The 27,735-nt window shown below is 45.5% G+C and overlaps 1 long non-coding RNA gene across 1 annotated transcript in view; it reads right to left on the bottom strand.

Moving 5' to 3' along the window:
• The window catches only part of LOC124850873, a 282,046-nt gene that overhangs the window by 201,660 nt on the left and 52,651 nt on the right, over positions 1-27,735 (bottom strand). Inside the window, exon 2 of the long non-coding RNA XR_007031952.1 lies at positions 10,965-11,072. This is a non-coding gene — a long non-coding RNA (uncharacterized LOC124850873). The remainder of the gene's footprint in view (positions 1-10,964; positions 11,073-27,735) is intronic.

Genomic DNA, 27,735 nt, shown 5'->3' with positions numbered 1-27,735 from the left:
GGAATAGAACCCTAGGAAGCGTTTCCTTTTCAGGACCCCAGCACCGACGGCAGTCCGACGACCACTAGCTGGTGTACGATAAGCACGTCGGGAAATATCATTACCTCCGCCAAGGAGGTTATGTTTTCATTTCCGTTTGTTTGTTTGTCTGACGGCCTGTCTGACAGTGGGATTACTCAAAAACTGCTGAACCGATATACATGAAATTGTGCGGAGGGGGTGGAGCATGAGCCAAAGAAGAACGCAGTTCTATCCACACCCAGATAAATGGGTGTTGTTTTTCACACCCTTTCTCCAACATGGCGAGAAAGGGCGTTAGCCTTGGCACTCTCCGGCTCTCACTTCCCGATTGGTTGTACGTGTACGTGAATCACTTGCTGCACGTTATCTCTCAGGGAACCCGATCCTCCGCACTGGCCTGAACTAAAGCCATCTCTTCTGTGCGGTCAAATCACACAGAAACAAAGAGGACGGGACAAATTATGAAACGCCGTTAACGTAGAACTCAACCTGGGAAAAGTGGCTATTGAATACTTATCACATGCACTGCTTGATTTAGCTCATCTTTTAAGCAACACAGGCACGTTTAAGCTCTTTAAGTGTCTGACAAAATACATCAAACTCACATAGAGGAGTTTTAAGTGTATATATATAAATAAATATATATATTCACCTACTGTACTTTTTTTTTTTGCCCACAGCTGCAGCTCTGAGGTGTTTTTCTTTTAAAATATTACATAAAACCTGAGATATCGTAGCAGTCAAAGACTCTAACCGACCATTATGGAGCCACCGAAGTAAACTCATGACACACACACACACACAGGCAAGGAGACTGACACTAATGTGGTGTAATTATGCCTGTGTACCAGGTTCCCTGCAGCAAGCTGCAGAGGCGTGATGAGAGTCGTGTGCGTGTGTGTGGAGTAAATGAGTGGATACCGTTTCACCCTCCAACTGCGGAGAGGCCATAATGTGCCTTACGACGAGTGTGTGTGTGTGTGTGTGTGTGTGTGTGTGTTTCTTAGTGAAGCTGTTCTTTTATCATGTTTTTGGTGGACAATGACTTTAAGAACATTGCTGTGTTATTCATACTTCATTCAGTGATACCAGGCTGAAACTGAAATATCATGTTACAACATCCCCCCAAAAATATAGCATTTACTAATAATACATCCTTGAATGGGAAAAGGGAAGTGAGCAAAATAAATGTTTAATGAGTGATGGAAACAAGCTGTTCTTGGTGGTGGACTGAAGAACACACGCGATCAGCGTGCTGTATCTTTGGGTGCACACTTTTTTGTGCAGGTGGGGATCACCTCCCATAAATAATAAATGATTAGATCAGGCCTGAACGTCAAACGTAGAACAGAAAAACTGCAAAGTTTGTTTTTCTTAATAGTTCTTGCGATGTTTGCAAGTTCATCCGGCGGGCGGCCTCGCCCCCCCCCCCTCTCTCAGCTGCTCTATCACTTCTTGATTTTGTGCTGAGTGTCTGTGAAAAGCGCCCACTCACTTTCACCTCGCGTGGCCTCCGCTCCTATCCGCGGCCCTGGTCTCTCCCCTTGACGTCGCCGATCTCAGCACCCTCCTGTCCATGGCTCTGAGTAGCGCAGCGACTCGCACATGATGACACCTCAAAATTTGTTCAAAGTTAGAACTGAATACAGCATTTTCACCAGGTCACGAAAGGTTACAATCCTGCAGGGCTGAATCGCTTTGCGGTGGTAGCGGTTACGTCTTTTTGCGTGGATTCTGTAAAAGAAGAACTGGTATTATTTTCTTTGAGTTATCTTAATGGATGCAGTGCTGCGGCACTAATGAGCAAGTGCACTGATCTCTGTTACTTGATAGAAAATGACAAGGACGCAGCCTTGTCCCTCCATCAGGCGCGTTTTGTTTTCAAGTCACACGTCAGAGACCTTGTTTAAAAGGAGGCGGATTAACCCCAGATAACCACTGACAACCTCATTTATCCCGCCTGCATCTGGCACGAATGTGTTTTCACGGGCGAGAGCTGAAGTGGTACTTGAGAATTCACGTCACTGCCGTCCTCCCTTGGGAAGAAAAGAGAGGGGGGAGGCGAAGGGAGGGGGGGAGGTCACTATACCTGACGACACATTTTGAACTACATATTCCCTTCACATTGACTCCAGTCATTGAACAACGTGAGACACGAAGACGTGGCTGTAATGCGTTTTCTGGCCGCCTCTCCGCACACAGGACATCAGAGGACAGTGGCGAAGCTCCCGGACTGCTTATGAGGCGCGGCGGCGGGTTCTCTCAGACGAGAGGCCACTCGGCCCTGTCGGCGCGAGACCTTCACTTGAACCCCGGGCGTGCATGCGATCCAAGGAGGCAAAATTTTATGTATTCATATTTTTTCAAAAGGCACTTTTGCATAAAATGTCACCCTTAGCCAAAGCAATGAAAAAAAAACAACAACAGCAGGACCAAGTGATGAATAATCATAATCGGAAAAATATCGGTGGCGGCCCCTTTAAAGCGAATCCGCGCAATTTTTTGCCGAAGGGCTGCCATTTTGGTCGCACGTTGTTGGGGAAATAGTAAAAGGCCGGGCGGGAAAGTGCTCCCTCGCGTTTACCAGCCCCGCGAGTCACTGCTGTGATTCATCGGCACCTGCGGTAAAGAGAGCGATGCACCTGGCGCGGGAGCATCATGGGAGGAACAGCGCTAGGCGTGTGAAGATTCATGAGTTTTACGCGGAAGCACGACACATTTGTGGCGGCCGGGTTGATTCAAATGGCAAAAAATGTGAACTTTTAGGAGGGAATGACAGACAATTTCATAACGGCTCCTTCTTAAATTGATGCCGCGAAATGATGCGCCCGCTTTATTTTTACTGCCGGAAAAAATGACACGCGCTCCTCGATCACATCTCTCCGCAGTGTATGTTCTGTCTGCTCGTGTCAGGCAAAGTTTACATCACCGACGGCGCCTGCCCCCCCCCCCCCCCTCAAAAACCACTTTCCGTTGACAGACAGCAAATGAGACCCGCCAAACATCTATAAATAAGACGCATCGGCCCTTTCTGCGGTTTATTACAAACACGGCAATCTGATATGGAAGGCAATGTGTCGCACTTGTAAAGCAGTAGTGAAAAATAGCCAGTGATTGTCATTACATGCTTCTCAGAGAAGTTTTAAAGTGAGTGAGTCCACATGCTGCCAATGACCCACTGCAGCAATTCATCGATTGGTAATCGACCACTAAATTGTTTGCCAACTATTTTGATATAAATTAAATTTTTACTATAAATTAAGAAAATTAATCAGTTACTGTTTAAAGAAAAAATTGAAATCACCTCATTTCAGCTTCAAAAATGTGAATATTCTCTGATTTCTCTGCTCCTCAAAGACAGCAAACTGAATAACACATATCATGTGGTTAAGGAAACATGATTATCATTTTTTTCTTCTTTGTATGGAACAAACAACTAATCGATTGGTCGAGAAAATAATCAACAGTTTAATTAATAAATGAAAACAATCGTTCGTTGCAGCCCTACTTTATCTGTTACCTAATAGTCTGGATCAAGTGGAATAGATTTTTTCCTAACTATCATGCATCTGATGCTCGCTGAATTCTTGATTTTTGTGGCAAGGTGCTTGTAAAAATCGATTTCCGGATATTTACAATGGAAAAAACCACAGCCAAAGACAAACGTCTTTCTGATTCGTTCCTCCTGTTGTCCTCGATCTGAGCGTGACAAGTCGGATGGAGGTTGCCCTTGAGGAACACGCTCAATGCAGGCTGGGAGACGCGCGTCTCGTCCTGCGGCTGAGATGTACTGTGGAGCATTTTATTTTTATGTTTTGCTTCTATTTAAACTTACAGAGAGGTGTTAAGCCTTGAAAGGTTCAGTTCTCAGCGCCGGGGACTTGCATAATGGCGACAAAGAGACAATGACAGCAATATAAATAATACATATGTGCCTGTTTTGTATATTCCAATTTGAAATTCTCACGAACACAGTCGCTGGTTTTCCTAACCGCAAATCTGCCGTGGGTAAAAGCTCTTTTCCTTCCTTCTCTCTGACTGAAGAGCAGATGAGTCAACACACACCGAGGCTGCAAATTTTAAAGGACATTCCACTGTAACAGCAAGGCATGAGAATGTGTCTAGCATGACCTTTACATCCTTGTGTGTCTTTAATATGCTCGAAACGCCATGTACATGTCTGATTGAAGTTAAAAGCTTAAGGCTATCAACCAAATGGCCCGTGTCCACTGGGTCAGCTGTCATGTATTTCCCCATGGTTCATACGAATAAACAAAGTTGTGTTTAATGAAGTTGCCACAAACACAGAGTGTAATGAGTCTTCAGGGGCCCAAGGGACAAGAACCGCCCCCAGCGCCCAATAAAAGACAGATCCGGCCTTTCGTGACACCGAATGCCCTAACCGCCTTTTTGTTTTTGTTTTTTAATGAATTACTTATGAACCGAGATGCATCGCAATTCGATATGGTGCGACCAACACAGACGAAGATGAAAAATGAAAGGTTGCAATTTCAGATAATCAACTCGGCCTACACAGATGTCGCGATGCATTGTCTCGCCGGGAGCACGCAAATGTCATACGATGCAACTTCTGAGCGTGACGGAGGTGGCTAAGTGCCCGCAAGCGCGCTCGCCCACTTTAATTGATTCCGGCCGCCGGTCTGATACCCGGAGAGTAGGCGAAAATGGATTTTCCATCGCATGCTCGCGAGCTGGCCGCCCGTCATGCAAATAAGGAAGATGTTCCTCCTGCGCGGGGCCGTGGGGGGGGAACAGTGCAGTCAGTGCGGTGTGGCGACGCTAAGCTACATAAATCTTAATGAGAACTGTGTCGCGACAAAGTATAATAAAAGCAACGCTTTGCAAGATCTGGGCAGGGGTGGACATATTTAATGTGCCCCGCATGGCATCGACAACAAGCGCATGCAGTCTGTCCATTAGATAGTGTTAGTGGGCGTCTTTCATGTATGCACTTATCAACATTAAGTTCCACGTAATGAGGTTGTTTCACTAAGAGGATTCCCAAAAGGGAAAAAATCGAATAAAAATAAGAGCTAATGCCCCCCATTATTTGCTTAAACGGTATACGTTATTCACATGAATGTGAAAATACGATATGATCTCAAAAGGGTGGCCGTAACTTCTATATCAGCACCAATCCGAGGGGAGCAATTATCAAATCTGCATTAACGCGGAGCGTTCCTGGCTGCACTACGCTTGGGAAAAAGAAAAAAAAAAACTGGAGCGTGTTTCACGACGTGAGAGGGAGAAAGAAGGAAAGGTTGGGAGGGGGGCGTTTGTTGTTATGTGAGAAAAGCAATTAAAAGTGACTACGCAAAGATAATAAATGAGCGAGTTGGCACCTGGAGTGAGACACGATCTGCATTGTTTTAGATTAATGGCGTCGACTAACACTTGCCGTTCCGCTTGCCATATCGCTTCACTCCTACTCGACTGCGTGACCCCAACGTGTTGAAATTGGCAGCGAGGCCTCTCCTCACGCGAGATAACGGTGCCGGTGATCATGATGAATGTGCATTATTGCAGCATATGTATGGCGAGACACGGTAATATATGGGTGGAGTGAACATCTATTCGTGTTCCTCTTTGATACTTCAGCAGTATTTGCCAAGTTCAGATTCAAGCGCCCGCCCTGTGCTGCGACGCAAACCCGCCTGTCTTTAATTGCCGAGCGTGTTGCTGAGCATCTCTGACTTTTTGCTGCTGTAAAAGTGAATTTTAAAAAAGACCCGCTGTGCGCTGTTTGGTTTTTGGATTTGTGATAATCACGATTTCAGTCTTGTGAAAGTGCGTCGCAGAATGATCAATGAGGCACTGAGTACACTGCAAAGTAATGCCCAGAATACTGATGTGTCGTGGTATTAATGAATACATATACTCATGAATTAAACACAAACTCGCTGTGAACTCTGTACATACTCCGTCTGTCTTGTACGTCGTGTACGTCTTGATGTATATACAGTTGCCCAGGAAGTTAGCAGCTTTCCAATTTCCGTCTCCGCTTTGTTCCCGTGAAGATGATTTTAAACTCGCACGCACACATCGGCGCTGTTTGGCGTTTGGATACGGCGGCCTCGTGTTTTCTGCGTAGCCGTTAAATCTGGTCGAATCAACATCTGTTTCCATTCAAAGCTGACGTTTGGTTCACTTACTTCCTCGCTGACTGGATTTTCTTTTACAGCGCCGCTCGATTTCACTTGCTACAGCAGCATTTTTAGTCATTTTTTATTTTGCTTAGCCCACATCCATTAGGTTGTTGATGTTCTGCTGTGCGTAATTGACATTTAATGACAGCATTCGGTTTCTAATCAGGAAGTAGGGTACCCGTTATATAGCGAGGAGTAAAGTCAATTTATGGAGGGCAGGGTGGTGGAGAGACGAACACTAATTTTTTCTGTAACAATAAAAGTACTGATTTTCATTCACAACCCTTCCACGACCAAGTGTTCTAGTTGCTTAACTTCAACCGCACCGCATTTGCCACAAAATGCAATAACCAAAAAAAAAAAAAATCAATGCAATCTAGGCTCTTGCACAAAGTGTCCTGCATTCTTCATGGCGGGCAAGCGCTCTAAATTGTATAAGGAAAGGAAATTAGCCATTTAAAAAATATCCCATTTCATCACAATGAAAGTCCAATAGCTGTTGCGACGCTTCGCCCCAAATTGCCAATGTCAGCTTCACGACGCCAGGAGACGACCGAACTCATTTGGGATTCCTCGTCTTGGACCGTGACCGGCTGCAACAAATGTTGCACCAGGAGATAAAAAGTATGAATCTACAAATCAGGTGAGAAACATCAACTCTGTAATACACATATTCCTCTTTTTTTTCCCCCCATTTAAGGGGCATTTCTTTATTTATTTATTTTCCTCGGCGACAATGGTCACAAATCTAAAGTCGCACTTTCACAAAGTTTTACTGGCTCCAGTTCTTCACCTGTGACCGTGTGTTCCCCCGTTCCTCGATGCCCTTTTCTTACTCACAATGACACTGAGGTGAATTCATTCTCCTCCCCTGCTTGTGTTGGCCTGCTGGCAGCGCCATATGGTGGAGGAATAACTCTGGAAACAATGCCGCTCTCCACACCGAGCCGGGGAGAAATCAATCCATGCAAAAACATTTCGTTTCATTTCAAAACAGCAATTTCCATACTTGTGTGCGCTTCCCGAGCGATTCTCGCAGTACTTCTCTCCCGCTTCCCTGGACTTGTTCTGCCGCGTGTGTTTCGTTTTTTTTCCCCCTGCCGGGAACGACAGCGCTGCAGATTACCAAACAGATTGCATTGATTGCTGGGACTAATTGAAAGGAAAGCATCCCCGGTGCGGACCGCATCTGCTTGCCTATGCAGAAACTGGCATCTGTGGCACCACCTCACCTCATCAGGCGCAGGCGCCGGGAAACCTCAGTGCCGTCGACCACTTAACTCAGCGCTCGATCACACCTCCAGGAAGACTCCTTTCAGACGGGGCGACGGAGCAGACAGACGATGTCGAGGAGGGGGGGGGGGGGGGGGGGGGCTGAGAGAGACCGCGGGGGAAATCATCTACGAAGACGGATGGAAATTCAGCAGAGCAATTGATGCACTCCTCCGTTTGCCTGGGACAAGATCTGAGGGACTATGAAACACTTGTAGAGGGGGGGAAAGTAAGAGGGGAACGAGGCCCCTGCACTTGCTGCCTCAACCACTTTGCACAATCGCTCAGCGCGCCGCGCTCGGCTGATTGGCACTGATTGAGCAGCGGCATTTAGCGCATTGGCCATTCCGCCGACTTCCGCTACCGGCCCGCTCAATTCCTAGGCGGCGGCACGTTAGATTGAGCATCTGCGTTTGGAGAATGTCTCAGCACTTGCAAACAAGAAAGGGGAAATCCCAAAGTGTCACTTTGTGAATTCATAACAACCGCCAGGGAAAATAGAAAGGCAAAACTCTCTTTTGGCCTGATTGAGCAATTTCCCACAGAGCGGTTGAGTCCTCGGAGCCTAATGAGGTTACGGATTTCCTGCCTGCCCCCTAATCTCCACCAAGCTCCGTTGGAACTCGTTGTAAGAGCCGACCATCAGACAATCTCTGGCTCGACGTGTTTCGTATCGTCCGATTTAAAAAGCCAATGGGGTGAAGACTTGCTTAGCCTTACAAGTGCACAAGTGAAGCGGTTTTTAAGCCCCGGCGGGGATCCACGCGGCTTCATATCCATGCCCAAAAGCATCTTAAGCAAAGAACAATTGTGCACGGGGGTTTACACACTGTGCAATGTCGTGATTTGTAATACTTGAAGATAATGGCTGCTGCTCTTCTTGCTGTTTGAATTCGCCCCGCCTCACTATTGCTCCTGCTAAGGACAGTCATGCTCCGTGGTTCATGAACTCGGGGCACTCATTTGAATACAAATCCCATAATATGCAAAAGTGCTGAATAAATGAATTGCAGCCATTCAAGTATGCATTACTGGGGAATTCAGCAGTGTCTAAACTGCTGCCTCAGATTCATTAGTCGCGTGTCTTTTTCATTACGGATGGCTTAGGAGTTGACGTGAGACTATGGATGCTTCTGGAGAGGTGATGATGGCATGTTCCTTTACAAGACTCCAGTCTCATTTTGACATGGTGGATAACACGATGGGCCCAAACCCATCGCTGGGAGAATGTCAGTATGCCGACACCGTCAGAGCAGGGCACAGGAAGTGTGTGTGTGTGTGTGTGTGTGTGTGTGTGTGTGCGTGTGTGCGGAATGCTGAGGATGTGTAGTGTGTCCTTCGGAGAAGTGAACTTTTCAGGCCACAGGGGGGAAGCGAGGTGAACTGAAATTCAGGAAAATTGCCGAATATAACTGAAAAATGACGGCAACATCATAAAAGTGATTTATAAAAGACCAAAATAGATTTCAATTTCAATTTGTATCATGATTTGTTCAGCGTTTCTTTGCCATATGTGCTGCAATCAAAAGCTACTTTCTGTATTTGTAATGACGTTGGAAGTGGGCCCATTACAGAAGGTATTATTAATCAAATCAATTTGTGTTTTGACACTTAGACTCCTTTGAGTTTAGATAGAGAGATAGATAAATAGATAGATAGATAGATCTATCGATGGATAGGTGTGACATTTCTTGCAAAAACTGGACCTTGTTCAGATCAAATTACTCGTTTATATCTGCAGATTAAAATGATTATGTTTGCTATTAAAGTGCCAGCGCCAAAGACACCTGAAATGAACTGGCTATTGACCTCTACCGGCCACTGGCACTTTTTTCCGGGTGTCCCAGCAAAGAACAGCAAGCAGCAGCAGCAAGTTGGTGGGCGACTCAGCGAGATTTAACGACCCCGCGGAGAGGGAGGGGGGTGACAATTGGCGAGAAGGTGTCTCCAGCGCGGACAGCTATGGACCCCTCGAGACGGTCGAGATGAGTCAATCCTTCATTTCTACAGCCGGGAGAAAGGAGAGGATAATTGCTCTGTTCTCGCGGCCGCTTCAAATTGCTTTGAGAGATAGAGGACAGTCATAAAGCCAACCGGGGCAACTGAGCACCTCCGCTCCGACACGAGCCCGCAGTCACACTCAGAACATTTCAGAGTTTTTCTCCCGTGTTTATTCATTATGTAGAATGGAGAAGTTTCTCGACTGTATATTCCGACAATTTCACTGGAATGTGTACGAGTTGTAAGACGGGACATAAAAAACCCCCCGCGTGGGCGAAACAGGCATGTCACACAATGCTCTTTACGGAACATGGAAAGTGAAGACACACGAGGAGAAAAGACAGAGGACACCAGCTGTGAAGGTTTTAACAGATTTCGGTCTCAATCTGTGAACGTGATGGAAACAAGGAAACAGTGATGCAATGTCATCTGCGTGTCATAATGAGGAGGAATATGCAACCGCATCTGCTTGCAGTGTGCTGAACAAAACGAGCAAAAATAACCAGATATTCTGGCGAATTCACGCAGTACCGCAGCCAGAGCACGACAGATTTCCTTTTTTTTTTTTTGGGCCGTTGCCGTTTGTTTTGGATCCAAGATCCCGGAAAGGGTTGAATTGATACCAACGCGGAGCAAAACTCCCCCCCCATCCTGAAGCTGCTGCCACTGACACGGCCCTGAGCAGAGGAAGCCGGCAGCGCTTTCTCAGCTGGAAGACAGTGGGTGCACCGATATAGCGAAAAGACGGATGGTGCGGAGAAGGAACACACATGCATAGCAAAAAACGTAAAGGTCAAAAAGAAGAAGAAAAAAAACACGAGTCTCATTTGCAGGTTTGCAACAGGGTCACACTTTCTAAATAAACTGCAAACAACAGCCAAGAGGTGACAGATCTGGAGTAAACACATCCAAGAAACGCCACATCGTTAAAAAGGGAAACTCAAGAAAGTGAAAAATAATATTTCTCAGTGTTTGAAGAAATATATATTTTTGACTTTAACCTAATCAGACATCCCAGCTAATACTGTATTAGTTCACGTTTAACGAGTATCAAGCCATGCCGATGGATTGCAAATTATCCGAGCGCAGGAACACAATAGTGTTTCTCTTATTTTAAGCATAAGTGCACTTTCAAAAATCGTTTATGAAATGACATTGTTTGAAGTTCGTTCGTCTGTTCATCGTAATTGAGTGCTGTCAGACAGTCAGAGCCGAGCCTGCTGCTTCATATTCCACATATTAGCAGAACCGTGGCCTGGTCTATGGAGTATACATAGTTTGGAAATGACCGAACTTATTGGAAAATTATTTCTCAATCTTATAATGATTGGTCTGGGGTTACTATGGTCTGGTTCACTATGGAGAAAGTGGTCTAGTACTGAATGATTGATTCTTCTTTTTCTTTTTTATTCTTTTTTTTTTTACTAAACTCAAGCTAAAGATACTTGCTGCTTTAAAAGATGATGTCTTACTCAAAGCCTTTTGTTGGATTAACAAACTTACCTGGAAGAGCCGGGGCTCCAATCCACTGCAGCCTGGGTTCCTCTCCCCTTCGCTGCGTGTCTTCATGAAGCCTTCCACAATAGATTCCGTCCCAGCCCCCAAACGCATCTTGGGGGGGGGGGAAAAGTCAGATCAATCGAGGGGAATAAATTGCCATATTTTAATATTTTTACGCTCATTACTAATCTCCGATAAAGTTATAAATTCTTGGAAGTCAGCTCAACCAAGAGACAAAAAATATTCATTTTAAGTAAGTTCATCTTTAAGTGCATATTCACAACCAGCTTTATTGTTTTTGTCATTTTTTATGTCTAGTTTTTGGGACCATAAAGGTCTTTCAGTGGCTAGAATAGTACGCTACTTTTAAGAATTATTGTGAAACTAAATTGGCTGAACCCTATGGCATGTGTTTTGCTTGATACAAGACAATTTGATTGGATGAAAAAAAAAATGTATTCGTTCAAGAACTGGAACCTTCCACCTTCGACATTTGCCTGGGACATTTCAATAATATGACTGTGAGCGAAATGAAACATACATGAGGCGTCTCTCCTCTATTTGGGGGGGGGTCCGGCACTCTAAAATAACCACTCGGTCCGAGCGGGCTCAGAGCCCAGACACAGTACACTATGGAGAAGAGGATGCATTTAAGAAAGACATAAATAATGCAGTTAAAGCGATGCAGACGGATGGAGGTGTGATGTAATTGAGGCCCAATAGATGCAGTAATATAGCATCCTCCAATTAGATCTTGATGCAATTTCTGCTGAATTAATGACATGTAATATATATTTCAATTTCAAATATTTTGAAACTTTAAAATAACACATTGAATAGTATATATTCAGTACATTTAAACTTCAATATCATTTTTTTATGCATCATTTCAATCCATTTTTTTTTTCATCTAACTCCAAAATGAGATTTTTTGATTTATTCGATTTCTCTCGCGGATGGTCATCATATGCACTGCATGTTGCAGCTGATTCTGCTTGACTCTGTAAATATTCTAGTAACCCAAGCACAGAACTTTATGCGCGAGCGAACTCTCTCATCCATCAATAATGTATTCCGTCCTGAAAATGAAGCCCACAAGAGTTCCTCCGCCGGTGTCTGTGTGCATTTACAAAAGAGATGCTCTTTACGCTCTGGGTTGAGAAGGCAAACACGCATCTTCATGTGAAATTTATTTCCTGAAGACTGGGGCATTTCACTCGGTACACACTACAAAATGGATTCTCCTTGTTGTTGTTGTTGGTGCAGCAGCTGCTGCTACGGTTCACAGTCACACTTAAGTGATTAAGTAATCGGCATCTGAAAATCTATGCTGCATGCCCTCCTTCCAAAAAAACAGTTTTCTTCTTTTTCTTCTGACTTGCTGCACAGCTTTTATCATCACTGGCATCCAGACGAGTGCCTCGGAGGTTCCGCTTGGGTGGCTGCACGCAGACAAACACATGCCTAAAACAGACACACGCGCACGCATATGCCCACAGATAATCAATCAAGCACTCACGATCCTTTGCAGACGAACAAATGTGGCTAGACACCCCTCGCACAAGCATGCACACACACTTCTTTTCGTGCAGCAAGCGCCGTGGCAAAGAGACTTTAGCGGGCGACAGCGGTAAGTGATGGATGCTGCGATGTTGACAGGAGGAGTAATTATACTTTGTCCCGTGGTTCCCGGTATGGGGGGCCACCCATCACTCTCCATTACGCCCCTGTGTTGTGGCAGCCTTCCACTTTGTTTAGCAAATGAAATGCTTTTCCGCCCGAGTGCCCCGGAGGAAAAAAGACCCCAAAAAAAAAAGAGAGGAGGAGGTGTGGTGAGGCCGCGTGTCACGGGACGCAGGGGAACAGGGGGTGAAGCACCGGCACACGCCAACGCTAATTTTTTTGTTTTTGTTCTTTTTTTGCAGCAGCTCATGCAGGTGATTCAAAGGAAAGAAGGAGTGAAATTGACCATTGAGGGCCGATCACTTCATACACACACACGTGATTGTCTTTGACCATTATTCAGAGTGTTGTTCGTCCATATGAAGGCACTTCCATGTCTACAGACACGTCAAAAAAAACGAGACAAAGGGACGGGCCGGGGGAAATGGAACAATGGTCTTGCCTCATTTGATGCCAGATGTGGTTAGCGAGTGAAAAAATAACAAACCCAATCATTCCTTCATCCTTTCGCTGGAGCACACAGATGCTGCGGATGAAAAATGAAAACGCAGCGTCTCATTGACGCAGCCTCTGAAAACGAACTCAGATGAAGAGAGGAGCGCTTTGCTCGGAGGAGGACGGATCACGGCGGTGGAGGACAATCCACAAGTTACTTGTCTTGCTTATGGAAGTTGCGGAGTCACGCTGGCGTCTCGGTCCGGCGCGTTCTCCTTCATCCCCCTCCGTTAGCCAAATAACATGTCCACACCACCACCTGCATCCCGCAGATATTATGAGCGATGATTGGCAGCAGTCATTATTGATATCAATCATCATTTGCCTCAGCACATTAGGACCATGTGTATAATCAAGCCTCCGGCCAAGGTCAAAATTATGAAATCATTATGATCTTTTCCATCTAAATGACATGACTAATCACCACGCCTCGCCCTCATCTGTGTGTGTGTGTGTGTGTGTGTGTGTGTGTGGGCATGCACGTGAGCTAAGTTTCACTTGTACAGCGATTAATCCTTGATGTTGGGGGTTAATAAGAGTAATTTGGCCGCGCGTAATGGCTCCAACTTCCCCAAGTTTAATGGCGTTATGATTTCATTAAGCCGCGTGTTTCTCTCAAGCTTGTTAGGGGATGAAAAAGATGTGTAGGTCGAAGAGAACACACAGGAGCACGTGGCTATAATTAGCCGGAGGAGCCTTCCCCCCCCCCCCCCCCCCCCCCCTCGCCCCAACCGTGTCATTGAGTGAGGAAAGAAGTTTGCGATGCTCGCGATGCAAATAGCCTCGTTCCCTCCCTCCCTGCTCCACTAACCGACTGAACCCCCAGAACGCGGGGAAGCCTCCAGACCTAGTTAGAGGTTGGTGAACGCCAGAATGAATTTCAATATGAATGGTTCCATTGAGTCAACGTCCGACAGGCTGAGCATAATACTATTTAGAAGCGTGTCTGTGAGATGATGGCGGGAGGGGGAGAAGGCGCGAGGGCGACCCAGCACAGAGAGTGACTGGTATTTTGTCAAACCCTAATGGTGTTTACTGTTCGGAAGGCGGGAGTTGAAGAATGGTTTGAGGAGATTATTATATTCTGATCGGTGTTGCTGGATCTGTTGCAGACTCGTTGCGTGTTGTGAGCGGAGTCACCGCCATCACGGACGCGTAATCAAAGGAGGACGCAGTGGAAGGATGGACAACGGTGGCAGTAAGTCGATGTGGAAGACTCACTGCTGATGGTGCGACGCTAGTCCGTCTCCAGTGCAAATTCTAAATATGCAAACGCCGCGATGGCACCGAACAATTGGCAGATATGTTTGTATCTGCTGAACAGTTCCCTGTCCTCAGTCCTATTCATGGTCTGATCTTTGCTCTTCGTGTGAACGATGTGGGGGTCACTGTCTGGACAACACCACTGGGTAGACATTTGTGTGTGCGTCTGTGAAGGCCTGCTTTTTTCTCCTGACAGGTCAGGGTGAGCAGCAAGTAGACACGTTGGACAGTTATGGAGAGAGGGGGGAATAAAAGGAAACAATAAAAAAAAGAAACGGTAAACCCTGTCCTGTTTTCTCAGTTCTAGCTCTAGTTGTAGTCTCCAGGCTATTGTGTAAGCATGTGTGTGTGTGTGTGAGTAAATGTCTATCCGTCAGACGCCCGTGTAAGGCAATTGTGACACCTGGGATTTCACTGTGTGTCCTGTCAAAATGCAGCAAGTCACTGGCGTTTTAACAAGCCTCTAAGTCACCGTTATGAAAAAGGAACAAAAACAAGTGCATTAAACGCTCACGTACTGAACCTCATGGAGCTGTCGGAGTCGTCTGCGCTCCGTGAGCTTGATCCTGACGGGTTCTTCTGATAAAGTAATAATGGAAACGTGTGCGAGCTGAATATTGTATAAACACCACGATATTCTGATATACACCTGAAATAAAACATGGCATTTCATTCTTACATTCCCTTGATATGGCGTCCCCGCGGGCTGACCACCACAGATAATGCTAACAATTTATAATGTATATATTGTGCAAATTCTTCCAACCACTCCATATCTAAACCCATTGAGGCTGTGCTTTGCGCTGAATGCTAACACCATTCATTCATCCATCGTCTACCGCTTTATCCATTTAAGGGTCGCGGGGGGTCGCTGGAGCCAATCCCAACTAACATTGGGCGAGAGACGGGGTTCACCCTGGACAGGTCGCCAGCCTATCACAGGGCCACATACAGAGACGGACAACCATTCACTCTCACATTCACACCTACGGTCAATTTAGAGTCTCCAATGAACCTGACCCCATTCTGCATGTCTCTGGACTGTGGGAGGAAGCCGGAGAACCCGGAGAGAACCCACGCACACACGGGGGGAACATGCAAACTCCACACGGAAAGGCCCTGGTTGAACCGGGATTCGAACCCAGAACCTTCTTGCTGTGAGGTGAAGGTGCCAACCACTACACCAGCGTGCTAAAAATGCCAAACCCACTGTGATTAAAAATGTTTGGTTTTTTCCACTGGATACATTAAAGTTTGTATCTTGAATCCTAATATCACTATCCACATATAGACTGTACATGAAAATGGCTACACCTGTATTCTATGGGAGGACCAGCAGACAGCATCTAGCTATGTGGTGTGAAAGCAATAACCTGGCACCGCGGAGATCATTGTGGACTTCAGGAGAACCAAGAGCAAGGCACACACCCCCCCTCCACATCAGCGGCGCTGAGGTGGAACGTGTGTCTAGCTTTAAGTTCCTCGGGGGTCACGTCACAGAAAATCTTTCTTGGTCCCTCCGCTCCTCCAGTCTGGTGAAGAAGGCGCATCAGCGCCTTCACTTCCTCCGGACCCTTAAAGAAAGCACATCTCTGTCCTAGGATTCTATCAGACTTCTACCGCTGTACCATTGAGAGCGTGCTCACAAACTGCATCTCTGTATGGTATGGCAACTGCAATGCCGCCGACCGCAAGGCACTACAAAGGGTAGTGAAATCTGCCCAGAGGACTATTGGCTCACAACTCCCCTCCATCCACAACACATATCATAAACGCTGCATAAATAGCCAAATCCATTGGCAAGGATGCCACCCACCCAAACCATGGCCTCTTCACCCTACTCCCATCTGGCAGGCGATCCAGGAGCCTGTGCTCCCGCACCAGCAGGCTCAGGCACAGCTTCTTTACAGAGGCTGTAACACTACTGAACTGTCCCCCACCACCTGTATAGCATCTGCACTGTAGCTGCTTACTTATTACCTGTTATTTTTTACTTCTTCTGCACTGTTTCCTTTTTTACATTCACTGTAATATGTCCAAAAACCTGTGCAATATACACACATATATATATATATATATATATATATATATATATATATATATTTCTTGTATACATATATTATTTATATAGAATGTCTATTTTTACTCTCTGTACATAACCCTCTATATGCCCTGTGCAATATATACATATATATTACATGTATATTATTTATATAGAATGTATATTTATACTCTCTTTACAAAAACCACCATACTCCTTATCTGTCACTGTAACCCTTTGGTATTTAATGCTTCTTTTGCACTTCTGGTTGGATGTCAACTGCATTTCACTGGTTCTGTACTTGTACTCTGCCAAATGACGATAAAAGTTGAATCTGAATCTGAATCTGAGATGGAGAAAAAAGGTCTGTTTCTATGGAGACATCTCGACTTCTCACTTGATTAATAACGTCGGAAAATAACTTCCTAAGGGAGTTTACGGTTCAATCTCCAGTTTCGGCCCCGGTTATGTATTGGGACGTGGATACAGCGTGATTGACAGCTTGTACCATCGGTAGCCATGTGGTACTTCCTCATGGACTGCTGTTCCTGAATTTAAATGGAGAAGACGTTGTACTGTGTGCGAACACTTAAAGGCAGTTAAAAGATTAAACTGGAGCCGCTCTTTCAAATTCAACATCGACGTAGAAAAGCGAACGCGCTGATGCTTCCAACCCGACAAACTCAAACCACAGCTAAAACAGAATGCAAATGGAAAAAAATCCCGGGTGCATACGCTAAGACGTAGCGTGGCTATCTGAAAGTGAGGCCTGTTAATTACTAAGTTTGCACAACTTAGGATGGCTACGGTGTTTCATGTGGTACAGACAAAAAAAGACAAAAAGAAAACGGTGGCTCTTCAACTTCACCCACTGAGGTTTAGCTCAGGCAGAGCTCAGCGGGCTCGGGCTCTGATCATCTGCCTTGCTGAAGAGCTTCTTTGGCACATTTTGGAAAACGTACTGACTTAAAAAGGCCAGAAGATAAATTCAGATTCACTTCATACCCAGAGTTAAAGTGCTCAAATAAAGTAAACTTAAAGCAATTTCTTTTAGTGGGCTGGAAGCCTTTTAAGCTGTTTTTCTTGCTTGTCAACAGAGCCGGACCTCCTCCGGCCTGTTTGGCCATTCACCACAGCGACTGGGCCAAGGCTTTTTGCTATGGAGTAGGGGAGCGGAGCACCTGCTTCCAGTAAACGGAGGCAGCCGAGCCTTGCTTCCCGGCCTAGTCAGAGTGATTATGCGGGCTCACTCTCCTTCCACATTCCCAGAGTCGAGATTCTGGCCCGTGTCCTCCTGCATGAAAAATGCCCAGACACAGACACCCAGGACCTAATTCACTGCGTTCCCCCTGTCCATCGCGGAGACTTTTCCTTTTATGCGGAGCCGGCCAATGCCGATTTTCTCTTACCGACTTATTTGCGCGGCACGGCCCCCCGCGTGAAACATTTACATAGCCAATGATGTTTTTCTCGGGGCCTCCTCAGCTTGCCGGTGGCTGTGTACAGGGAGGCCAAAGGGCCTCGGACTTCGTGACCGAAGACGAGGACGTCCGGACCGGAGTCTCGTCCCTCCTATCGGTTCTGTGCACTTACTGGTTTTGTCTCACACACTCCGGTGATCCGGCATGTGTACGAGTGTGCAAACACGTGCAGCGATAACCCCAACGCCGCCACCCACCCTGGCTCCGGCTGGCTCAGCGCTCTGATAATGCTGGAGACAGACCAAGGGCACCTCCCTCCCTCCTCTCATCAGGCGGGCATGTTAAGTTCACGGGAGCAAAACGCTTCCCACCGCGCAGGAAACGTTATCATGGAAAATGTGCACTCCAAAAAAAAAAGAAGCCATGGCACATTGCCCCCGGGAAGACCTGCAGTCAAAACTGACAAGTGTGTCCCTGTCACTCGTCGGCATCTTGCGAAGTGAAATCCGTTCGACGTGAATGCAAGTTCAAAACCCTGAAGAGCGACTGTACATCACTATAGGTACAGTAAAGTACAGCTCAGCAATGTCTTTATGAAGTATTTAATCCCTCTTATTATAATTATTAGAGCCAATATGTCCTGTTATGTACATCAGAGGGTTGCCACAGCAGTTTATTATTGACGTACAATCTATTCATGTATGTGTATCTGTTGTGGTGTCCATGTTTATTAAATAAAAATATGACACTTCATATCTCCACCTCAACAATATTCTACATACACAAACAACCTCTGACACGCCTTCTGATTAAAAAAAACCTTGTGTGACGGTGTCGACGTGAGTTTATTACCCAGTGGGAATGTTTCCACACCGTTCCGTCCCTCATGTGTGTTGTATTATGAAAAACAATCAATCCAGAGCAAAATTTAAATAATGAAGTCAATATGAACATGGTATCGCAAGGGTAGAGTTGACCTGTCATACTCAAGTCCCTTCAGTCGTTCTCCATAATTCATGTGTACACAAGGATCCAGAGAGACACAAACACGCACGTTTCTTTACGAATCATCAGGCTCACTGATGAGACTAAGGATCATGGGATGCTCTTTGTGACAACACGCGCATGCACACACACACACACACACACAGTTAATATTGACTGAAAACCATGCCCACAGGCTGGATAAAATTGTGTGCAGATGCTAACAATTCATCACGTCAGGTTTGATCCCTTGGCCTAACTGTCAGAGCATGCTATCAATAACACACACACACACATACACATGGCACACGCACACACACACACACACACACACACACACCTGCAAGTGCACTACTGTACATGTTGGGGCCATAATTACTTACTGGTGAGTTTATGAAATTTGTTATCGCACCTACAATTGAATTCCAAGTATCATATTGCAAACACTTAGTTATTTTTATTAATTGTTAGCTTCATTTATTGTGATCAGGACTTCTGAAATAATAAACACGACTCTGGGAGGTGCCATTTGAAAGTGCAGTTGGGTTTAACTTCAAAGTTGCGGCGCAAGTTTAAAATGATGATTAATGCTGCGTATCTCCGCCGCCACTTTGTCGCAATCAGCCCTCAGCTATCTGTCACTTCCTGGTAGAACGCTCAACCGCGTGGCACGCCAAGTCAAATGTAGTGCGGAGACTGATGGCGGCTGCCAACTCCTCGTTATTGAGCCCATTCGTTGGCTGTCATTGCATTTGCTATATTAATGTGGTAATTTATTGAGGTTTCGGTGCGTCATGTTGCCCGTGCAGAATACCCTTGTCCTCGTTTTAAAGTGTTGAAGTATCATGTGTGCTTTGTGTTCTTGCATCGCCTTAGTGCAAATATGGAATGGACATTGATTGCTTTCATATTGTTTCTACGTAGACTAGACAGGACGGGGAGTAGAAAAGACTACAGCTACACTCCTATTAAGTTTCCATCTAGTCTGCGCAACCATCTGCTCTCCTGCAGTAAGTGCAGCTGAGAACACGTGAGACTCACGGGATCAAACACTCACTCTCCATTCGGATTGCCAATTTTTTCTAGATCAGTTTTGATGATATATCGGTTTCCCTATTTTTTGTTTTTAGCCATCTGCCACACCAGAACCATGTCAGCATTTATTCAACATCGCCGCGGGTCCCGGTGATCTACTTTTATGCAGAATACAATTTCTCCTGCGCGCGGAGGTGAGGTGAGGCTGCGATCCACGCTGATTCAGAATGTAATGAGGGCCACGTTTCACCGTGATGCCAGTCGGCGGGGGGTCCGACTAATGAGTCAGACCGCCACTGCATTAGACTGCGTCCGTGTAAGATTCACGTTGGACGCATGCCTTTAAAACAGCATGAGGAATGAGTCTTTGATCGGGGCGTTACTCAATGATATTCAGTACTCATGTGTGGGTGAACACATGTTCATTAGTTGCTTACTTTGTTGCTGTGGCTCCAATGCGGAGCATCTGCGACACTTGGTCCTGGATATCAGAAGGCAACTGGAGTTCACTCTCACTAACAGCTTGACTTAGTCCATGCCCTCTTGACCAGTGGGGCAATCCAGTGATCTTATGTTGTTGTTGTTTTTCTACGACAATGGAGGACGCTGGCAAGCAAAGCCGTCCAACCCATCTGAGAAGTGTGTAGAAGATGTTTGGCTTCTACAGTGTAGAAAGAAAAGGTGCCCGAGGTTTTTCGAACAGATTGCTCATATTCGTTTGAACTTGATTTTTGGTAATATCACACTAATCCTTAATTAGTCGGCATGCGAGTGAGGGACTGGCTATTTTGGTATTTCGGTCCACCACAATTTGGCTCAGATATTCAAAGTTCCCAGAGGACGAAGCCCACGGAAGTCGTGGAACGTAACCAGGTACATTCAGTCAAGTTCTGCACTCGTGTACACATTTGAGGGACTCTAGCTTCAGCTACTCCTCACAAAACCTTTTTTGCATGAAAATTATTATTAACAGCCCATTACATATGATGCTTTGTTATAAATCAAAGTGTGTAGTAGAAAATAGAAGTACAGCTGGAATTGGCAGCGCCTCTCCTCCGCTCATAGATCTGCCCGAGATCAGTCATAATTACAGCGACTCCTGCCTCCCGCTGACGTCTCTCCCCCTTGTTACCATGGAAACGCCTGCCATCACGACGAGGCGGGGGGATTGGCGTGAAGGGGATCTGTATTTCCCACCGGCCATATCTGATTTAAAAACCCCGAGCCACATCTCACAAAGGGAAGGAGAGGGCGTCGAAGGAGTGTAGTGTGTGTGTGTGAGTGTGTGTTTCGGGGGGGACGGGGGGGGGGGGGGGGGGGGGGGGACAAAAGACTCTCTCATCCCAGAGACAGATACAGGGTTGACTAGTGGCTATGGCTGCTGGGCAAATGGGCTAATTTGTATGTGTATCCTGGATAAGAGAGACAAGGGTGATGATAGATTGTATTGGCTAATCTCAAAGGTGTCCACTTGTAAGATTTAAGTCCATTACGGGTGAGTATGTACCAGGAATTCTGTGCATTGTTGAATGGGCGAGGGAGACAGAATCTGATAGGCCGACACACATGAACACACGATTCCCCCCTGACTATCTTCAATGCGAAGGTATGAGTTAAACGTTTACCACAGACCTGCCACCAACGTGTGCATCTACAGCTTTGTTGTGTCATTAAGGTGCCATAAATAATGAAAAGCGTCATTACTTGTCAGCGTGGCAGGGGGGGGAGTCCGGGCAACTTGAGGGACTAAATTATGAATGTTGCACAAAACACACACTTCATTAAAAAAGCAGGTGAGGTCAGGGTAGGAAATCAGAACCCCCCCAACTGGGAGCCGGCGTGAGTCCCGATATGAACGGAGGAGTTTTTGTTTTTGTTGGCTCCTACACCTCGCTCCCCGCAGGTCTGACGCGAGTTGGCCAACAGGGGGACGAGGAGTTGATTAATCAAGCAGGAAATGGACTTCGTGAAAAGTTAATTAGGCTGTTAATGAAAGTGAAGTGGGCTGGACCGGTGCTGCACTGATAAAGCAGTGTAAAACCCGTGTGTGTGTGTGTGTGTGTGTGTGTGTGTGAGTGTGTGTGTGTGTGTGTGTGTGCGTGTGCGTGTGCGTGTGTGTGCGCGCGCACGTGTGCACTCGCGGGCTTCAGCCAACAGGAGCCGATAATAAGCTCAGGTGGCTCAGATTGGGAGAAGACTGGAGCACAATCATCGCTTCCTCCCCAGGGTCAGAATGAATAGTTCCCTCACTGTTTCACTGGTGTTTATCAAAATGCACGGAGGAGCTCAGATATTCAGAGGCTGCGGCCACGTCTGTGAGAGGATCAGGTGGACTTTTATCTGCAAAAGGCTGTTGTCTGGGCCGGAATTTCAAATAGGATACCAGGTATCACCCCCCCCCCCCCCCATCGTCTGCCTCACTGTTACCGTTTTTTTTTAAAAAGCAAAGTCTTCTATGCTATTTTTGTTCTCATAGACTTACTGTATCACACAAAATGCACCCGGCTGTCTGCTAATTAAACAATTAACAACATGCGCGAATACATTAATCTGCCAACGTCCACGTGCAGTGAAGCATTCCAAAAGGTGGTGAGTGCATTCAAATCAAGTCCTCCAGACTGAATTATAAAACCTATCATTTGTCACTGCCTCCCAAAACAGCCCAATGAGAATCGCGATGAGCCGCGTCCGTGAAGTGTGACCCGCTTTACCAACAAGACCAAATCATTAGGGGGGAAAACTCACAGGCAAGGCCGCGTCCAGTATCGGTTTGCCTGTGTCTCGACGCTCACGTTGTTCATTTGACAGATTCCATTGTTCACACATTCGCAACTTGACATGCGATGCACCCGTTTCCGTTCCCTTCATTATTTAAATGCATATTTTTTCATCTCCGCTGACTGGAGGCATTTGTTGTCAGCAGGAACTCCAGGCCCCTGGAGTCGTACCCACCGGTGGATTGTGTTAGCCCCCACACTTTGAAAGATGAACGAGCGCGGCGTCTTCCCCCTCGGGACTACGAGTTCAATCCAAGCTGCCGTGTAACATGTAGTGTGTGTGTGTGTGTGTGTGTGTGTGTGTGTGTGTGCACAGTCTACGTGTGCAGCGATTAAGTGGAAAATCTGGAAATAGTTTTTCTTTTTATTTTAATGATCGTCTCCGCATGTGTAAACTGTAACCATGTTCAGCGTGAGATGGCTCTACAACATTCTCCTCTTTGTGCAGTTGCCTCTTTAACTGACATGTGAACAAATTCTGTTTCAGCAATTAAAACCATAAACCCTTCACACCGTCGTCTTCTGTGAATTCAACCATGCGCTGTACATATGGTGCGTTTAAAACATCTGCACCGTATATACGCGGCACTTTGAAGATTTAAAACATTCATCGGCTGAGGCACAGTATAATATTAATGTTACACGCTGTTTCACACTTGACTGCAGCTAGCTCATGTGAAGTTAAGCTCTTAACAGGCCGCTACCTCACTGTCAATGCTGTACGTCTGAATACATATATATATATATATATATATATATAAATGAGTAAGCTTCCTTAAGTATATCTGACACAGACTTTCATGGAGGTATTTGAATGTATACATTAACTTTGAGGAAATATAAATATATTTTATGAAAGTATCAGTAGTGCTAAAGGAAAAAGTTGGAGGATTACCAAAGTCAGAGGGATTCATCCTCTGGGGAGCACGAATGTCTGCGGAAAATGACATGTCAATCCAGAGATGTTTTGATCTGGACCAAAGTCGTAGACAGCCATGCTGCTAATGTGGCTAAAAAATACTTTTCTTAATACAATAATTAAGAAATATTTTTTTCTGTGCACTCCTCTTTTCATAACGGCAAATTCGAACACCCTTGTCTGTAAGTAACACACCTCGCGGCAGTGTTGCACCGTTGCGTAGCATCAGCAGAGCTGGACACTTCAGCCACGAAGAATGGAACAAGACCTCTAATTCCGTACGTGCCCCCTCCCCTCCCGGAGTTTCACACTTTGGAAAGAGAAAGGTTAGCTCTCCAATTGGCGAAAGGGCTCCCTCCGAGGACGCCAGAGTCAGACTCAAGTCAAACCTATTACACGGGGCAAATAAGTTGCATGAAATATTCACCCGGGCCCCGTGTCCGGAGAAGTGCAACCACACATAATTCACAAAAGGGGGGAGATATAGGCATGTCTGTGTTCAGCTGGAACATCGCGGGTTTTCTATGTGACGTCGGGGGAGTATTGGATGTTGTGCCGTGGTTAGGACGCATGTTGTGTAAGTATTCCGTCGAGTGAGTGACACAATCAAAATAGATTTGAAGTGAAACAATCAAGACGTTTGCCTTTTTTTTTTTATGAAAGGCCCACCTGTCCAAACACTTATGGACTTGACTGTAACTTTTTGTTTTACTGTAGAAGTGAGTCTTCATGCAATTATTGTCTAGTTGCTATTTGAACAAATGCCAAATCCCAATGTGGACCGGAGAAAAAATAGTGTACCCAAATAATCAAAATGAGCAAATTTTGAAAATAATTAGATTATTAAATTCTCTGCAGTCTGCTTGAACATTTTTTTTTTTTTAAAAAAAGAGCAAGTGCAAAGCCTTTTTCTGAAGCAGAGCGAAACACAAAGTCCACAATGTTTTGGTCTGAGCCGGCTTGACATAAGCCCGGGTGAATCCAAAATCCAAATCCTACATAACAATTTGTTGTCATGGAGCTTAGCATTCTAGACAGAGCTCTCTCCATTCGGGCCTGTGCGTGTGTGTGTGTGTGTGTGTGTGTGTGTGTGTGTGAGAGAATTTGGACACAACGCTGCTGACAACAAACCACAACAAGCGTGACGCTCCTCTCGTTACAGCTCTACCTGAATTAATCAACAAAGCCCTTCGGGCCCCCGGGGGGAGAGACAAAGCGAGAGTTTCCAGGTCTGCCGGTGCCAAGAAAAAAAAGAAAGATAGTTATCACTCCAGCTGAGAAACGAGCTGCTCGGCATCAGCTCTTCTGGCAGATCGGTCTAAAACTCAGCTTGAGGAAACGGGGAGGACGATGCACGACAACCTGGGGGGGGAGGGGGGGGGGGGGGAGCATCCGATGCTTCGGTGGAGGTTTGTGTAAAAGATGATGCGAGAGAGTGAATAAAAAGTTGGGGGGGGGGCAAAGAAAAATGTAATTGGGATGCAGCATTCTCAGGAAAGAGGAAGATACAGAAAGATGGAAAGAGGGAGATTCAGATCAGAAAGGTTTTTCCTCTTTGGTTTTTCTTTCCCAGGACATTATCCGTCCTGATGTGGGCCTCAGAACCTGACGCGTGGAGCGGCTGCTTCACAAACAGGCGGCGTGTGCAAAAAGCACTGAAGACTCTTTTTTTTCTCAATCTTTCTTTCCTGTGGCCTCCTCCACATTAAACACAATATATATATATATATATATATATATATATAAATATATAAATATGCCATGCATTCCTGGTTTTGTGCAAAAGGTGAACCACTCGGAGACATCATTAAAACTTTCACTAAAAGCGGAAATTAGTGGGTTTTCATTCATGACGGTGTCGACAGTGACCTTATACAGGATGATTGAGTTAGTTTTTTAGAGAGAACATTGAGAAATTAATTTCCCCGACATATAGATATCAGAGCTACGAGGATGGCTATAGTACGAGGCAATTATAGAATATTTCTGATAATGAAAAGAGTGTGAGCGTCATATTTCCTGTGTGTCTATGTCCCCGGCTAAATCTTCTCAAACGTGTTCGGCAAAAGTTTCCGCTCTACCTTTTTTAAGGCTTTTTAAACTTTATTCACATTTGAATATGAGAAGAAAAGAATTGATTGATTTTTAATCAGATTTACTGACACTAATGCGTATGTGATGCAAAGAGGAACGGCCATGCATTACCATTTTAAGAGTTGAGGCTGAAACATTTTCCTTACATGCACGCAAAAGTCTTAGCCTTGTAAGTGCTTAATACATTTTCATGAATAAATTGTGAAACAGCTAGAAACAGAACAGACGTGTTGTGATATTTGTACAAACACGTTTCCTAATTAGTTTCTTCTCTGTAACTAATAGAGCCATAAAATGTGTGTTAACATTCACAATTTGTCTCTGATATTCATCATGCTTGAGCTACAGTTAGTTGCATTGCTTGCAATGTCAATAATGAGGTCCACCCACCAGCTATGAATAATTCCATGCACCCAAAGTGTCTCATTTGAAAAACCAAGGACACCTCATAGATTTTTTTTTTTTCTTTTAAAAAAAAATAAAAATTCATATAGCCAATGTGTGCCTGTTAGCTGACCCCGACGCCTCCGAGTTGACGGACTCGGCTCATATTCCACAGGCGTGCTGGATGAACTCTTTGATCGTATGATCTCTTCTGGAGAATATTAGCCCCCTGAGGCGCTGCATCTAAAACTAGACCACCTCCGACAGATCGCTCGCTCGCTGCACACAAAGGCAGCGGAGGCGAGGAGACGCGCGATGACACAAGTGTCTGATGTGACTGTCAAAGATAAGTGCTCTAATTTGTTGTGTTTGTGCTTTCACTAAAGTTGGAAATGAATATATAGATGTTTTGATTAAGCAAACATGTTTTCCCCACCGCTGACTTGGGTGCGCTCGAGGAGACCGCGGTCTCAAGGTCATTGTGTATCTCGAGCTAATTAAAGTCGCTTCACGCCGCGGGGCAGGATCGCTCGACTGCGATTGGACCACGTGAGTCGCGTGACGCGTGACGGTCGGAGCAGACAACAAGGAAGCTAGCACTATGTTTTGGCCTAGAGAAAGAAGCCGCCCAGAGATCAACTGGCTAACGAGCTACAGAGATTATCCATCGTCTTCGCTGTTTGCTCTCACCAGCAAATAATGCCCGGTGTCAATGTCGGAACAAATTCCGCCTGCAACGCATGGCAGTGTTGTTTGCAACGCTCAGATAAAAAGGCTACAGGGGTCAACACATTCATACTTAAGATATGTATTTTTTATCAACCAAGACGAGTCCCATATAAATAGTGTGCTTAACCAAGTGCTGCATCTATGTAGTTTAAACTAAAGTTTGGTTTGTTCTTTTCAATCAGATGTGACCAACCAACAAACTGTTATTCACAAATGTAATTTCAAGTCACGGGTACTGGGTTTTATTTCTTCTCACTATGCAATGCATGCATCAGAGTTTGTTGCGGGGTCGTGACGTAGTGCTCAGTGAGGTTCGCAGTAATGCATTTTCCATTGGAAATGCTGTAAGTGGCAGTCGAAAATAAAAGAAAAGAAGTGACAGTTTTAATACGAAACACCTTTCTAACGCACTCCCGGCGAAGACTCGTCTGTACGAGAGAACAGCAGTTTGACAGTTACGTCTAACCTGAGCTTGAGAGTGAAATAACTGAAACTTTGAAAGTGTCGGGTATCAATTCATGTAGTAATACCGAGGCAATTCCCAGCACCTTTATTACTGCTCCTCACACACTTAGAGTCCATCTGCAGCTACCCGGTGGCTGAGGTTTGTCTGAAATGTCATTTTTAATGTCACTAAACAGAAAAAGAGATTGCGTCGTGCGAGTCGTGGGCATAAAAGGGAACGAGACACGACTCTCAAGTCCGACCGCAGAGTTGTTCAAATGTGGTCAATGGAGCCGAACCTTGTATTCCCCAAACCAGAATGAAGATCTTAGTCCACTTACGAACAGACGGAGCGAGGCTGACGTCAACTATTCCACCTGGGACACACTGAGGCTTCCCAGTCAGGAAATTAGCCATCGAGCTTGTCAGCTCCTGCACTGCGATTACAATCTAACGGCACAGGATAAGAGCCTGGGTACGAGGGGAGCCGCCTGTAAGCTGGTGA

The sequence above is a fragment of the Scophthalmus maximus genome, chromosome 1 (genome assembly GCF_022379125.1).
Source record: "Scophthalmus maximus strain ysfricsl-2021 chromosome 1, ASM2237912v1, whole genome shotgun sequence".
Taxonomy (NCBI): Eukaryota; Metazoa; Chordata; class Actinopteri; order Pleuronectiformes; family Scophthalmidae; genus Scophthalmus; species Scophthalmus maximus.
The sequence above is the reverse complement of the archived record's forward strand: the minus strand, read 5'-3'. Positions and strand labels throughout refer to the sequence as shown.